Source organism: Perca flavescens, chromosome 18, assembly GCF_004354835.1.
Source record: "Perca flavescens isolate YP-PL-M2 chromosome 18, PFLA_1.0, whole genome shotgun sequence".
Lineage (NCBI taxonomy): Eukaryota > Metazoa > Chordata > Actinopteri > Perciformes > Percidae > Perca > Perca flavescens.
Genome location: NC_041348.1, coordinates 9,741,525 through 9,756,802, shown reverse-complemented (window position 1 = coordinate 9,756,802; position 15,278 = coordinate 9,741,525). Strand labels below are relative to the sequence as shown.

Genomic DNA, 15,278 nt, shown 5'->3' with positions numbered 1-15,278 from the left:
TTGACGGATCCAGGAACGTCAAACAATGAGGCGAAGAGGTTGAGGCTCACGAAAGGTAAGAGCAATGAGGCTAAGAACAACATTGAGAGTAAAAGAATTACATAAACATTTCAATATTTTTCATTGTAATATGCTCAATTATGTTAGTCAAATGCTGTTAATAATTTGGAGAAAGAACAACAAGGGCGAAAAGTAAGCCCAAGGATTTATTTTCTTGGACCAACCATGAGGTGGAACTGCTACTGAAAGGCATGCAAGCTAACCGATAAGACTGACTGACGTAGGTGTCTGCATTCGCTTCCAAAGTTCTCAGTTTCTGCCTGTACAGACTACAACGCAACCCTGCAAGATTCAAACTTAAACGGATTGATCGACGTTTCCAAATGTCTTTGTGTAAGGGTCGCGGAAATGCCCGAGTAGTGTGGATACAAGGCCTAAACATAGCAATAAATATGCGTTTTTAAGGAAAACACTATTAAAGTGGATATAGTCCAAGAAAGACAACAGTTTTACAGCAGCATTGAGCATGTTCCTGCTATCAAAGAGAGCTTTACAGTGACGATATGATCACTTACCTCAGGATCCAGGAACATAGGAAGGAAGCAGGAACGTAAGAAGGATCCAGGAACGTCAAACAACAACAATTTGACGGCAAAGAGGTTGAGGCTCACGAAAGGTAAGAGCAATGAGGCTAAGAACAACAATGAGAGTAAAAGAATTACATAAACATTTCAATATTTTTCATTGTAATATGCTCAATTATGTTAGTCAAATGCTGTTAATAATTTGGAGAAAGAACAACAATGGCTAAAAGTAAGCCCAGGGATTTATTTGCTTGGACCAACAATGAGGTGGAACTGCTACTGAAAGGCATGCAAGCTAACCGATAAGACTGACTGAATGACGGGTGTCTGCATTCGCTTCCAAAGTTCTCAGTTTCTGCCTGTACAGACTACAACGCAACCCTGCAAGATTCAAACTTAAACGGATTGATTTGATTTCCAAATGTCTTTGTGTAAGGGTCGCGGAAATGCCCCCAGTTCCAATACAAGGCCTAAACATAGCAATAAATATGACTTTTTAAGGAAAACACTATTAAAGTGGATATAGTCCAAGAAAGACAACAGTTTTACAGCAGCATTGAGCATGTTCCTGCTATCAAAGAGAGCTTTACAGTTGACGATATGATCACTTACCTCAGGATCCAGGAACATAGGAAGGAAGCAGGAACGTAAGAAGGATCCAGGAACGATCAAACAACAACAATTTGACGGAAAAGAGGTTGAGGCTCACGAAAAGGTAAGAGCAATGACTAAGAACAACAATGAGAGTAAAAGAATTACATAAACATTTCAATAAAATTTTCATTGTAATGTGCTCAATTATGTTAGTCAAATGCTGTTAATAATTTGGAGAAAAAGAACAACAATGGCTAAAAAGTAAGCCCAAGGATTTATTTTCTTGGACCAACCATGAGGTGGAACTGCTACTGAAAGGCATGCAAGCTAAACCGACAAGACTGACTGTTTGGGTGTCTGCATTCGCTTCCAAAGTTCTCAGTTTCTGCCTGTACAGACTACAACTGGCTGTGGCTGACGATTTGACAAATCATTTGAACGTTTTACCAGTTAATTAAATACCAAAAAAAATATTTCCACCTACCTTCCAAGTTGATCCAAACAGTCAGGAAGCAGGAACGTATTCCAGGAACGCACTAATGAGGCGGAAACTTGAGGCTCAAAAGGTAAAACAATTTAAGAAAGACAGGATTTCAATATTTTTCATTGTTATTGAGATTTTACATCAAATGCTGTTAATAATTTGGAGAAAGAACATTGTGAAGTAAACCAAACAAACTTGTTTTTTTTCTTGAGACCAACCATGAGTCAAAGTAAGCAAACGTGATAACCACTACCAACCATGAGGTGGAAACCGATGAAAAGCTGTTTTTCACTGTTCGACGTAGGTGTCTGCATTATTTTACAAATGGCCTAAACATGTCAACCCTGCAAGATTCAAACTTAAACGGATTGATCAGCGTTTCCAAATGTCTTTGTAAAGGAAATGCCCGAAACAAGGCCTAAACATAAATGGATATAGTCCAATTAAAATATAGTCCAAGAAAGACAACAGTTTTACAGCAGCATTGAGCATGTTCCTGCTATCAAAGAGAGCTTTACAGTGACGATATGATCACTTACCTCAGGATCCAGGAACATAGGAAGGAAGCAGGAACGTAAGAAGGATCCAGGAACGTCAAACAACAACAATTTGACGGCAAAGAGGTTGAGGGCTCACGAAAGGTAAGAGCAATGAGGCTAAGAACAACAATGAGAGTAAAAGAATTACATAAACATTTAAAATAAAATTATTAAAATGTGCTCAATTATGTTATTCAAATACTGATAATAATTTGGAGAAAGAACAACAATGGCTAAAAGTAAGCCCAGGGATTTATTTGCTTGGACCAACAATGAGGTGGAACTGCTACTGAAAGGCATGCGAGCTTACCTAACCGACAAGACTGAATGACGTGGGTGTCTGCATTCGTTTCCAAAGTTCTCTTTTTCTGCCCGTACAGACTACAACGCAACCCTTGCTGTGGCTGACGATTTGACCGAATCATTTGATTTCATTACTCAGTGTAATAAAATAGAAAAAAATAAACTTTCCCCCCAGTTTCCAAGCTGAGCCATTTTGTGTGTCAGGCCAACACGATGACTGGTGCACTATGGAAACTTCGGTAGGCCTGGCCACGATTTCAAGACAGGAACAGTTTTCCATGCAGGTTATTGAGATTTTACATCAGCAGAGTTTGATTGTGCAAAGTAAACTCAAACAAACTTGTTTCCGCCCAGTTTCGAGCTGGGGACCTTTCGCGTGTGAGGCAAACGTGATAACCACTACACTACGGAAACCGATGAAAAGCTGTTTTTCACATGTTCGTCGGGAAATGCAACATTTATATTTTACTTACAATGTTCAAAATGCCGTTTGACATGTCTATTTTTGACACATAGATATGTTAAACAGGATTCAGTCACAGCTGCTCTGTCATGGACATGAGTGACAGTCAATATATAGTAAACCTAAATGTTTCCACATGTATTCACTGTCGCCTAGATGCTGTTATAGCGCCACCTACCGAGTGACGTGCCACATCCAGCGTTTGGGCGTTCCTCGTTAGTATAGTGGACAGTATCTCTGCCTGTCACGCAGAAGACCGGGGTTCGATTCCCTGACGGGGAGAACGTTTTACCTGTTAATTATTTACCAATGACGATATGATCACCTACCTCCGGATCCAGGAACGTAGGAAGGAAGCAGGAACGTATGACGGATCCAGGAACGTCAAACAATGAGGCGAAGAGGTTGAGGCTCACGAAAGGTAAGAGCAATGAGGCTAAGAACAACATTGAGAGTAAAAGAATTACATAAACATTTCAATATTTTTCATTGTAATATGCTCAATTATGTTAGTCAAATGCTGTTAATAATTTGGAGAAAGAACAACAAGGGCGAAAAGTAAGCCCAAGGATTTATTTTCTTGGACCAACCATGAGGTGGAACTGCTACTGAAAGGCATGCAAGCTAACCGATAAGACTGACTGACGTAGGTGTCTGCATTCGCTTCCAAAGTTCTCAGTTTCTGCCTGTACAGACTACAACGCAACCCTGCAAGATTCAAACTTAAACGGATTGATCGACGTTTCCAAATGTCTTTGTGTAAGGGTCGCGGAAATGCCCGAGTAGTGTGGATACAAGGCCTAAACATAGCAATAAATAAATATGTTTTTAAGGAAAACACTATTAAAGTGGATATAGTCCAAGAAAGACAACAGTTTTACAGCAGCATTGAGCATGTTCCTGCTATCAAAGAGAGCTTTACAGTGACGATATGATCACTTACCTCAGGATCCAGGAACATAGGAAGGAAGCAGGAACGTAAGAAGGATCCAGGAACGCCAAACAACAACAATTTGACGGCAAAGAGGTTGAGGCTCACGAAAGGTAAGAGCAATGAGGCTAAGAACAACAATGAGAGTAAAAGAATTACATAAACATTTCAATATTTTTCATTGTAATATGCTCAATTATGTTAGTCAAATGCTGTTAATAATTTGGAGAAAGAACAACAAGGGCGAAAAGTAAGCCCAAGGATTTATTTTCTTGGACCAACCATGAGGTGGAACTGCTACTGAAAGGCATGCAAGCTAACCGATAAGACTGACTGACGTAGGTGTCTGCATTCGCTTCCAAAGTTCTCAGTTTCTGCCTGTACAGACTACAACGCAACCCTGCAAGATTCAAACTTAAACGGATTGATCGACGTTTCCAAATGTCTTTGTGTAAGGGTCAAATGCCCGAGTAGTGTGGATACAAGGCCTAAACATAGCAATAAATATGCGTTTTAAGGAAAACACTATTAAAGTGGATATAGTCCAAGAAAGACAACAGTTTTACAGCAGCATTGAGCATGTTCCTGCTATCAAAGAGAGCTTTACAGTGACGATATGATCACACTTACCTCAGGATCCAGGAACATAGGAAGGAAGCAGGAACGTAAGAAGGATCCAGGAACGTCAAACAACAACAATTTGACGGCAAAGAGGTTGAGGCTCACGAAAGGTAAGAGCAATGAGGCTAAGAACAACAATGAGAGTAAAAAAATTACATAAACATTTAAAATAAAATTATTAAAATGTGCTCAATTATGTTATTCAAATACTGATAATAATTTGGAGAAAGAACAACAATGGCTAAAAGTAAGCCCAAGGATTTATTTGCTTGGACCAACAATGAGGTGGAACTGCTACTGAAAGGCATGCAAGCTTACCTAACCGACAAGACTGAATGACGTGGGTGTCTGCATTCGTTTCCAAAGTTCTCTTTTTCTGCCCGTACAGACTACAACGCAACCCTTGCTGTGGCTGACGATTTGACCGAATCATTTGATTTCATTACTCAGTGTAATAAAATAGAAAAAAAATAAACTTTCCCCCCAGTTTCCAAGCTGAGCCATTTTGTGTGTCAGGCCAACACGATGACTGGTGCACTATGGAAACTTCAATGAGGCCTGGCCACGATTTCAAGACAGGAACAGTTTTCCATGCAGGTTATTGAGATTTTACATCAGCAGAGTTTGATTGTGCAAAGTAAACTCAAACAAACTTGTTTCCGCCCAGTTTCGAGCTGGGGACCTTTTGTGAGGCAACGTGATAACCACTACACTACGGAAACCGATGAAAAGCTGTTTTTCACATGTTCGCCAAAATGCTGTTAATGCAACATTTATATTTTTTTCTTACAATGTTCAAAATGCCGTTTGACATGTCTATTTTTGACACATAGATATGTTAAACAGGATTCAGTCACAGCTGCTCTGTCATGGACATGAAGACAGTCAAACTTAAACTATATAGTAAACCTAAATGTTTCCAAATGTATTCACTGTCGCCTAGATGCTGTTATAATGCCCGATATGTGGATACAAGGCCTAAACGTAGCCATCCAGTGATTGGGCGTTCCACTATTAAAGTATAGTGGACAGTATCTCTGCCTGTCAGCATTGAGACCGTTCCTGCTATCAAAGAACGTTTTACCTGTTAATTATTTACCAATGACGATATGATCACCTACCTCCGGATCCAGGAACATAGGAAGGAAGCAGGAACGTTGACGGATCCAGGAACGTCAAACAATGAGGCAAAGAGGTTGAGGCTCACGAAAGGTAAGAGCAATGAGGCTAAGAACAACAATGAGAGTAAAAGAATTACATAAACATTTAAAATAAATTTATTAAAATATGCTCAATTATGTTATTCAAATACTGATAATAATTTGGAGAAAAAGAACAACAATGGCTAAAAAGTAAGCCCAAGGATTTATTTTCTTGGACCAACCATGAGGTGGAACTGCTACTGAAAGGCATGCAAGCTAAACCGACAAGACTGAATGACGTGGGTGTCTGCATTCGCTTCCAAAGTTCTCTTTTTCTGCCTGTACAGACTACAACGCAACCCTTGCTGTGGCTGATTTGAAATCATTTGATTTCATTACTCAGTGTAATAAAATAGAAAAAAATAAACTTTCCCCCAGTTTCCAAATGAGCCATTTTGTGTGTCAGGCCAACACGATGACTGGTGCACTATGGAAACTGCCTGGCCACGATTTCAAGACAGGAACAGTTTTCCATGCAGGTTATTGAGATTTTACATCAGCAGAGTTTGATTGTGCAAAGTAAACTCAAACAAACTTGTTTCCGCCCAGTTTCGAGCTGGGGACCTTTCGCGTGTGAGGCAAACGTGATAACCACTACACTTACGGAAACCGATGAAAAGCTGTTTTTCACATGTTAAATGCATTTATATTTTAGTTCAAAATGCCAACATGTCTATTTTTGACACATAGATATGTTAAACAGGATTCAGTCACAGTTCTGTCATGGACATGATCAAATATATAGTAAACCTAAATGTTTTGTATTCACTGTGACGATGCTGTATGATCATCCTAGCGAAAGTGACCTCCAGGATTGGGCCAGGAACATAGGGACAGGCCTGTCACGCAAAGACCGGGAACGATTCCCTGACGGGAGAACGATTTACCTGGATTATTTACCAATGACAATGATCACCTACCTTTGGATCCAGGAAAAAGAAGGGAGCAGGAACGTTGAGGATCCAGGAACGAAACAATGAGGCGAAGAGGTTGAGGCTCAGAAAGGTAAGAGCAATGAGGCTAAGAACAACAATGAGAGTAAAAGAATTACATAAACATTTCAATATTTTTCATTGTAATATGCTCAATTATGTTAGTCAAATGCTGTTAATAATTTGGAGAAAAACAACAACAAGGGCGAAAAGTAAGCCCAAGGATTTATTTTCTTGGACCAACCATGAGGTGGAACTGCTACTGAAAGGCATGCAAGCTAACCGATAAGACTGACTGACGTAGGTGTCTGCATTCGCTTCCAAAGTTCTCAGTTTCTGCCTGTACAGACTACAACGCAACCCTGCAAGATTCAAACTTAAACGGATTGATCGACGTTTCCAAATGTCTTTGTGTAAGGGTCATGGAAATGCCCGAGTAGTGTGGATACAAGGCCTAAACATAGCAATAAATATGTTTTTAAGGAAAACACTATTAAAGTGGATATAGTCCAAGAAAGACAACAGTTTTACAGCAGCATTGAGCATGTTCCTGCTATCAAAGAGAGCTTTACAGTGACGATATGATCACTTACCTCAGGATCCAGGAACATAGGAAGGAAGCAGGAACGTAAGAAGGATCCAGGAACGTCAAACAACAACAATTTGACGGCAAAGAGGTTGAGGCTCACGAAAGGTAAGAGCAATGAGGCTAAGAACAACAATGAGAGTAAAAGAATTACATAAACATTTAAAATAAAATTATTAAAATGTGCTCAATTATGTTATTCAAATACTGATAATAATTTGGAGAAAGAACAACAATGGCTAAAAAGTAAGCCCAGGGATTTATTTGCTTGGACCAACAATGAGGTGGAACTGCTACTGAAAGGCATGCGAGCTTACCTAACCGACAAGACTGAATGACGTGGGTGTCTGCATTCGTTTCCAAAGTTCTCTTTTTCTGCCCGTACAGACTACAACGCAACCCTTGCTGTGGCTGACGATTTGACCGAATCATTTGATTTCATTACTCAGTGTAATAAAATAGAAAAAAATAAACTTTCCCCAGTTTCCAAGCTGAGCCATTTTGTGTGTCAGGCCAACACGATGACTGGTGCACTATGGAAACTTCGGTGGCCTGGCCACGATTTCAAGACAGGAACAGTTTTCCATGCAGGTTATTGAGATTTTACATCAGCAGAGTTTGATTGTGCAAAGTAAACTCAAACAAACTTGTTTCCGCCCAGTTTCGAGCTGGGGACCTTTCGCGCGTGAGGCAAACGTGATAACCACTACACTACGGAAACCGATGAAAAGCTGTTTTTCACATGTTCGTCGGAAATGCAACATTTATATTTTACTTAAAATGTTCAAAATGCCGTTTGACATGTCTATTTTTGACACATAGATATGTTAAACAGGATTCAGTCACAGCTGCTCTGTCATGGACATGAGTGACAGTCAATATATAGTAAACCTAAATGTTTCCACATGTATTCACTGTCGCCTAGATGCTGTAATAGCGCCAACTACCGAGTGACGTGCCACATCCAGTGTTTGGGCGTTCCTCGTTAGTATAGTGGACAGTATCTCTGCCTGTCACGCAGAAGACCGGGGTTCGATTCCCTGACGGGGAGAACGTTTTACCTGTTAATTATTTACCAATGACGATATGATCACCTACCTCCGGATCCAGGAACGTAGGAAGGAAGCAGGAACGTATGACGGATCCAGGAACGCCAAACAATGAGGCCAAAGAGGTTGAGGCTCACGAAAAGGTAAGAGCAATGAGGCTAAGAACAACATTGAGAGTAAAAGAATTACATAAACATTTCAATATTTTTCATTGTAATATGCTCAATTATGTTAGTCAAATGCTGTTAATAATTTGGAGAAAGAACAACAAGGGCGAAAAGTAAGCCCAAGGATTTATTTTCTTGGACCAACCATGAGGTGGAACTGCTACTGAAAGGCATGCAAGCTAACCGATAAGACTGACTGACGTAGGTGTCTGCATTCGCTTCCAAAGTTCTCAGTTTCTGCCTGTACAGACTACAACGCAACCCTGCAAGATTCAAACTTAAACGGATTGATCGACGCGTTTCCAAATGTCTTTGTGTAAGGGTCGCGGAAATGCCCGAGTAGTGTGGATACAAGGCCTAAACATAGCAATAAATATGCGCTTTTAAGGAAAACACTATTAAAGTGGATATAGTCCAAGAAAGACAACAGTTTTACAGCAGCATTGAGCATGTTCCTGCTATCAAAGAGAGCTTTACAGTGAAGATATGATCACCTTACCTCAGGATCCAGGAACATAGGAAGGAAGCAGGAACGTAAGAAGGATCCAGGAACGCCAAACAACAACAATTTGACGGCAAAGAGGTTGAGGCTCACGAAAGGTAAGAACAATGAGGCTAAGAACAACAATGAGAGTAAAAGAATTACATAAACATTTAAAATAAAATTATTAAAATATGCTCAATTATGTTATTCAAATACTGATAATAATTTGGAGAAATAACAACAATGGCTAAAAGTAAGCCCAGGGATTTATATGCTTGGACCAACCATGAGGTGGAACTGCTACTGAAAGGCATGCGAGCTTTCCTAACCGACAAGACTGACGTGGGTGTCTGCATTCGTTTCCAAAGTTCTCTGTTTCTGCCCGTACAGACTATTATATAAGTATTTATTTAAGTAAAATCATAAGAGCATAAACGTGTACACGGGTCCGAGTTGAGCAGGCACACAGGCTTCTCTCATCAGACTGAATTTTCTGGCTTATACATGAATTCATATATCAGTCTCTAAGAGCATTTTGATTTGTTTATTAAAAGTTGGAGGAGTACCGTGGTTTAGACTTAGCGTCCCCTGGTTGGTGCACAGACTGGTCCCAGTCTTTTGGCACACGCCCTCTTCATCAGCTGTTAGGCGGACTTTAGCTATGCTGATGGTCAGAAAGAACAATGCGCCGCTGTTGCCTGTCACAGGTTGAGGAGTAACTTATTCTCATGGTCAAACTGATATCAAACTGATATTAACTTTCTTGCTGCACTCTTGTTGCTTTCTGACCACCGTCATACAGTGCTGCTGTACAACAGTACAACAGTATCCTTTTCTCACTTTGCATGACTAAGCTGTCACAGTGCTCTTCCACTAAACACACAACTATAATTCAACTATGATTTGTATCCTCATAAAGAATAGCCAACTTGACTGATTATTTTTATTTCTTACAGATCCCCTATTCACACCTCAGGTGTGAATACTACTAAGTTTAGGATTATATGGCCCTCAAACTGGTAAATAATTGTCCGCACTAGGGGAAGAAGAAGCAAGATTAATATAGCATAGCATTACATTGGTGATTCACTTCCTTCATTGTCCGAATCAGTCTCATCACCATCCTCCATCCCCAACAGGGGCATGGAGTAGGCTGGAGGAGCATCTTTCTGGGGATCTTTTTTGGTCAGAGCCACATCAATCCATCTGTTCACCAGAGTGCGACAACAAGGGATGCAACAGCATCCACAACACACCAATATGCCCACAAACAATGCCACGGACATAAGCATGGAGAGCACAATTGCTTTGTATTTGCCAAAAACGTCCTCCAGCCAACTGGTGATGAGGTTTTCAGCCACACCCGAGTTCTCTGCTAATTCATTGGCTAGAGAGGTCAACCCCTCCAAGGCTCTAGTGATGCTACCATCCGGGGCAGTATTATTGGGAATAAATGTATAACAAGCATCTCCAAACATGTGGCACACACCCCCTTTTTCTGCCAACAACATGTCCAGTGCCATACGGTTCTGAAATGCCATGAGTGAGGAGGCCGCTAATTGTTCGGACACACCCCTCAGGCCATCCCTGGTCCGGTTCAAAAACCTCTGCTGGTTGTAGTATATATAATTTATCCAGTCCACATTCTTGTTTGTAGTTATCCAGGGCAGTATAGACTCAAAACCCTTTGCTATCTGATTCTGAGCTTTGAACTCCTCTGGTACACCCCTTGGTATTCCAATTGCATCTATATACACCCTACTATCTATAGACCTGAACGGGGTGCTTGGATCTCCCCATGTACCAAAACCCAAATCAGTGTCTCTTTTAGCCCTCTTCAAGGAATGTTTGTGGTAGGTAGACTGTACTGTCTCCTCTAGCTTCCCTGCGCTAATAGGAAGCATGTTAATCGGCAGTAATAGGGACACTAAGGCGCAGGTTCCCCCATTTAGCAGGTAAGGATGGTCTAAAATGGGGGCTGTGTCCCACACATCCACCAGACATCAGCGAGTCCCTTACTCTGATTGTTAAACATCGACTGTGTGACATTGGGAATGAAACGAAGATGTGTTGTAGGTGTACATACAAAACTTCTTAAGTAGGTGTCCCACATTCATGGTAGAGCTGTTGGGTTGTGTGATGCAAGTATAGTTACCAAGGTAGGCGACCACTCCTGGAGGCGGTTGTATTGCACGCACTCTGGGATACAGGAGAGACAGGGTCCTGCAGACATCACTTTCCATGGTCACATCACTGTAAAGACTTAACATACAATTATAACCAATAAGGTCGTCCACAGGTGAGAGTGGGAATGGTACTGTCCCCAAATGAGGTCTTGCTTTTTAGCACAGATAACACAGTCAGACATTTTATGCGTTCTAGCAGTATATTTCATCATTTTGAGCCACGTGTTACCTGAGGGTGTGAAACCAGTTTCCATCTCCAACCTTTCCTCAATGGTAAAGTCCTCTAGGTTCAAATATTTCACTAATGGCCCTTTAGAGTCTTTCAGGACACCCATACCTGTGTTCATTGCGTCAAACCTTGGCAGTAATGGATGTGGACGGTGTACTATTACTCCATGGGTCTGTGACTTGAATGATGAACTGTCCTAATGGATCTTTCCCTTCAGCATACAATCCCATAACATAAGTCCCTGCATCCTCTGGTTTTGGATCCTTCAACGTCACATATATAGGATTACATTTCTGTTCCTGGCATCGTCCTTCCTGCTTTCTACCTACACTCAGTCTGGATTTCAGGTCCCTATGTGTTATCGTAAGGTGCATTGTATCATATGGTTCACATCCCACATTTCCCCAATCTGAGCCTGTGTTAGCTATGGCACACTTCCAACTGCTACACCACTTGTCTGAGTTGGTCGTGACGCATATGTATATGACTTCCTCTCTGGTGGTGCATGGCACTATGTCGCATAGGTCTAATAGGGCTGTGCTTGTGTGTCCCCTAATAAATGACAATGTGATCTGTCCCTTTGTTCTAGTCACCTGAACCTCCCTTCTTCCTCTGTCATATTTGGTATCTATGAACCAAAATAACAACATAACGAGTATGGCTGTAGATATTAGCATTCCTACCCAGACCTTCCATGTGCATCCATAGTAGTATTTTTGTCTGGGTTCGCTCCCTTGGACTGATTGCCTAAGTTTGAACGGGAGCGGCATTGTTGATCAAATCAGCTCTAACTTCCCTCAAATCACGGGAAGGTGTAGGTGCTGGGGCACAATGTGTCAGGTGGTGCCAAGCAGCTCCTGCCCGGCCTCTTACTTGGACAGTGTGAGGTAACCTCCCTCACTTTGTACGGTCCAAGCCACCTGGGCTCGGTCCACTTTCTCTTGTGGACTTTCACTCGCACCCAGTCACCTACCTTGACACTGCTCCGGGGCTCCTCTTCTCCCGGGGTCTGTGCTCTGGCGACCTGTTCAGATAAAACTGAAGTAAGACTGGTCAATGCCTTCATGTAGTCATCATATTGTTGTTTACACAGATCCAGGGATGGCATATGACCTCCATCCCTGGGTGGGCCTGGCATTTTTCTTCCAGTCAGTAACTCATGAGGAGATAAGTGTGTGTCAGATCCTGGGGAACTGCGCATGGACATAAGAGCTAACGGCAGTGCTTCTACCCATGTTAGTTTTGTACCTTCACATGCTTTAGCGATTTTTCTTTTCAGTGTCTGGTTGGCCCTCTCCACTAATCCCTGTGATTGTGGATGATAAACTGACCCATATCTGTGTATGATCCCTAATGCCTCTTCTACTTTCTGTAGATGTTTGTTAGCAAAATGAGATCCATTGTCTGATCTTGTTATTGTGCGTGGTACGCCATATCTCGGTACTAGTTCATTTTTCAGCCATTTTACAACTGTCTGTGCTGTTTCATCTTTACTTGGCATCGCTTCAACCCATTTTGTGAATCTGTCTACCATTACAAGGAGATACATTTTCCCCTACTCTGTTCTCTGGCCCCATATCTGTGAAATCTATGGTGATGTCTTGAAAGGGGGCTGTAGGCACAGGGAATTTTCCTGCTGGGGCCTTGAATGGTTTCTTGTTATTGTGTTTGTTGCATGTGTCACATTCTTCCACAAAGTTGGTGATGATGTCTGACATCCATGGGTGCCACCATAGTTCTTTCATGTTTGTAAGGGTTCTTCTGGTTCCCTCATGGGTGGGGCCGTGCATGGTTGGGAACAATAGTCGACATAGCTTTGCCGGAGCCACTATGTGTCCAGTGTGTGACCTCCAAATGCCGTCTTTATCCTTGCATACTTCTTTTCTCTGCCATTCTGAATGTTCATATGGTCCGGCCTCTTCTTGGATGTCTTTTATGTTTTCTGTGGTTAGTTCTGTTGGTCCTCCCTCTGGTTGCAGTGTCATTTGTCTGGGAGTGTACCCTCCAACTTCTTTGGCTCTTTTGTCTGCTGCTTCATTTCCTTTTGCCACCCTTGTGTCTGCTTTGTCATGTCCTTTGCACTTCATTATTGCCACTGCTACTGGCGCTTTTACTGCTTCCAGTAGGGTTACCAGTTGATCCTTGTGCTTGACAGGAGTCTTGCTGGTGGTCAGGAAATTCCTCTTCTGCCATTGTGGTCCATCTATATGCACCGCTCCATGTGCGTATGCTGAGTCTGTGTAGATATTGACCCTTTTCCTTCTGACCACTGCAGTGCTTTTGTAAGTGCCAATATTTCAGCCATTTGTGCTGATGCAGGTTGTGGTATTATTCCTGAGTCCACTTCGTTGTGTGTACCGCCTGCGTGTTGTTCCATCACCGCATAAGCAGCCACATTTCCATTTTCTCCTTTGTAGCAGCATCCATCTGTGTACAGCCAATGTTGTGCATCTGGCAGAGGTTCGTTTTCAGATCTGGCCTGAGTTTCAGTTCTTGTGCTGCCACTTCTTCACAGCTGTGGGGTTTTCCGTGTCCCATTTTGTCTGCCAAATTGATGGCTGAGGTTACAAAAGTGATGTGGGGTTGTCTCAGTTCCTTCTGTATTTTTCAGTTTTCGCTCAGTACTGAACGTGAATGCATTGCTCTGCAGGAATGCGGTCACTCCGTGGTCCGTGTGGATCTGCAATGGGTGATGCATGACCAGGTGGGTTGTTTTTTGGACAGCTTTTTGATAATGCAGCCAGATGTTGAGCACAGGATGTTTGTCCTTGTTCAATAGTGTCCAATTCGAGCTGTGGTAGGTTAGCACTAACCTGTCTCCCCTTTTTTCTGGAAAAGGGCGGCATGAACATGTCCGTTCTTGACAGAAACATCAAGATGAAATGGAATGGTGTGGTCAGGTGCAGCCAATATGGTGGCCTGGGAGAGTGCTTCCTTAGTGAGGGAGAAGGCAGTTTCAGCTTCAGGAGACCATTGGAGGAGAGCATTTAGGTTTCTGTTTCCAGCTTCAGCCACTAGGTCTCTGAGTGGTTGGATGAGGAGGGTGTAATCAGGGATATAGTTTCTGCTGTGCCCCGTCAAACCCAGGAAAGACAACATGTCCTGTACTGTTTCTGGGCGAGGATGCTGGAGAATGGATTCTCGATGTTGGCTGGATAGGGTCTGACCTGTGGCAGAGACTTCTCTTCCAGGAAGGCAACCTTCCTCCTGCAACACTGGACTTTTTCTTCTTGACCTTATAACCTTTGGATGCAAGAAATGACAGGATGGTTCCTGTAGCTTGCAGGCAGAGCTCAGCGGAGGGTGCACCAAGGAGAATGTCATCCACATATTGGAGCAGGATGACATCTTCTGGCAGAGAGATTTGGGTTAGGTGTTCTCTGAGTCGTCATTGAAAATGCCAGGAGAGTCTCTGTAGCGTTGGGGCATTCTGGTGTAGGTGTACTGGGTGCCACAGAAGGTGAAAAGAAAATATGTGTTGAGAGTCATGGTGGAGTGGGATGCAGAAGAAGGCATTGGCCAGGTCAATGACAGTGAAAAAAACTGTGAGAATGATGTATGTTCTGTAGAGCCAAGTATGGGTCTGGAACAGGCCGGAACATCTGGCACCGTGGCTTGGTTGATGGGTCTGATGTCCTGCACCATTCTCCATCCTTTTCAGGTCCTTTTGTCACAGGGAAACAGAGGTGTGTTCCAGTCACTCCAGGTGGGGACTAGAACTCCAGAGTCCAAGAGCCCAGCGATAGTAGGAGAGATGCCCTCAGTTTGGTCTTGGGAGAGTCTGTATTGTGGTTTCAGATGACCTCACTGGGTTCTTTCAATGTGATAGGAATGGTCGGGGTATCTACCAGCCCCACATCATCGCGGACTAGTTGTCCATAGGGCCACAGGAACAGTGGCCAGTAGTCTGTCTGTGTCAGGATG

General features: G+C 42.5%; 2 long non-coding RNA genes and 5 other non-coding genes across 7 annotated transcripts; 2 read left to right on the top strand and 5 right to left on the bottom strand.

The window, feature by feature from the left end:
* Positions 1-2: 2 nt before the first annotated feature.
* On the bottom strand, positions 3-1,217 carry LOC114572751 (uncharacterized). Its single transcript, XR_003694818.1, has 3 exons — positions 1,197-1,217; positions 576-691; positions 3-70 (listed from the first exon to the last, which is right to left on the bottom strand). It is a non-coding gene; the product is annotated as an uncharacterized LOC114572751 (long non-coding RNA).
* A 900-nt stretch (positions 1,218-2,117) lies between these two features.
* LOC114572750 (uncharacterized) lies at positions 2,118-5,656 on the bottom strand. The gene is made up of 5 exons (XR_003694817.1): positions 5,641-5,656; positions 4,529-4,644; positions 3,911-4,026; positions 3,297-3,403; positions 2,118-2,318 (listed from the first exon to the last, which is right to left on the bottom strand). It is a non-coding gene; the product is annotated as an uncharacterized LOC114572750 (long non-coding RNA).
* trnav-cac (transfer RNA valine (anticodon CAC)) lies at positions 2,846-2,918 on the bottom strand. Its single transcript has one exon. It is a non-coding gene; the product is annotated as a tRNA-Val (tRNA).
* trnad-guc (transfer RNA aspartic acid (anticodon GUC)) lies at positions 3,178-3,249 on the top strand. The gene has a single exon. It is a non-coding gene; the product is annotated as a tRNA-Asp (tRNA).
* A 601-nt stretch (positions 5,657-6,257) lies between the features above and the next one.
* Positions 6,258-6,331, bottom strand: trnav-cac (transfer RNA valine (anticodon CAC)). Its single transcript has one exon. It is a non-coding gene; the product is annotated as a tRNA-Val (tRNA).
* Positions 6,332-7,887: 1,556 nt separating this feature from the next.
* trnav-cac (transfer RNA valine (anticodon CAC)) lies at positions 7,888-7,960 on the bottom strand. The gene has a single exon. It is a non-coding gene; the product is annotated as a tRNA-Val (tRNA).
* A 258-nt stretch (positions 7,961-8,218) lies between these two features.
* Positions 8,219-8,290, top strand: trnad-guc (transfer RNA aspartic acid (anticodon GUC)). The gene has a single exon. It is a non-coding gene; the product is annotated as a tRNA-Asp (tRNA).
* Positions 8,291-15,278: the final 6,988 nt, after the last annotated feature.